At 35.9% G+C, this 463-nt stretch overlaps 1 non-coding gene across 1 annotated transcript; it reads left to right on the forward strand.

The window, feature by feature from the left end:
- The first annotated feature begins 141 nt into the window (after positions 1-141).
- On the forward strand, positions 142-244 carry LOC112534400. The gene has a single exon (XR_003078690.1). It is a non-coding gene; the product is annotated as a small nucleolar RNA R71 (small nucleolar RNA).
- Positions 245-463: the final 219 nt, after the last annotated feature.

Genomic DNA, 463 nt, shown 5'->3' on the forward strand with positions numbered 1-463 from the left:
TTGGTGGCTAATTCCTCTAACAACTTAAATGCGGCATCCACCATTTCCCTCATCATAGAATCACCGGCTGCAACATATATACTCCATCTTGTATTTTAGTTAACCCCATTGTAGAATGTTTACAATAACAATTCTCGAGGAAAATTATGATGAGGGCAACGTAGTTACAATTCAGTCTCTTCCATACCTTATACAAAGTTTCTCCATCGGCTTGTTGGAAGTTAGTAATCTCCTTTATAATCCTTGTCATCTTTGCTGAAGGAACATATTTTGCTAAAAAGGCTTGGGCCAAATGATCTGAAGTTATAATGGAACCCAATGTCAATGAATTTAACCACGCCTTAGCCCTGTCCTTTAGAGTGATTGGGAAAACGAAGTCAAATTGCATCATTCAAAACTCCATTATAATTGAAGGTATCATAAATCTCTAAGAAATTTGTAATATGTGCATTAAGATCTTCAT

This window comes from Ricinus communis, chromosome 2 (assembly GCF_019578655.1).
Source record: "Ricinus communis isolate WT05 ecotype wild-type chromosome 2, ASM1957865v1, whole genome shotgun sequence".
Lineage (NCBI taxonomy): Eukaryota > Viridiplantae > Streptophyta > Magnoliopsida > Malpighiales > Euphorbiaceae > Ricinus > Ricinus communis.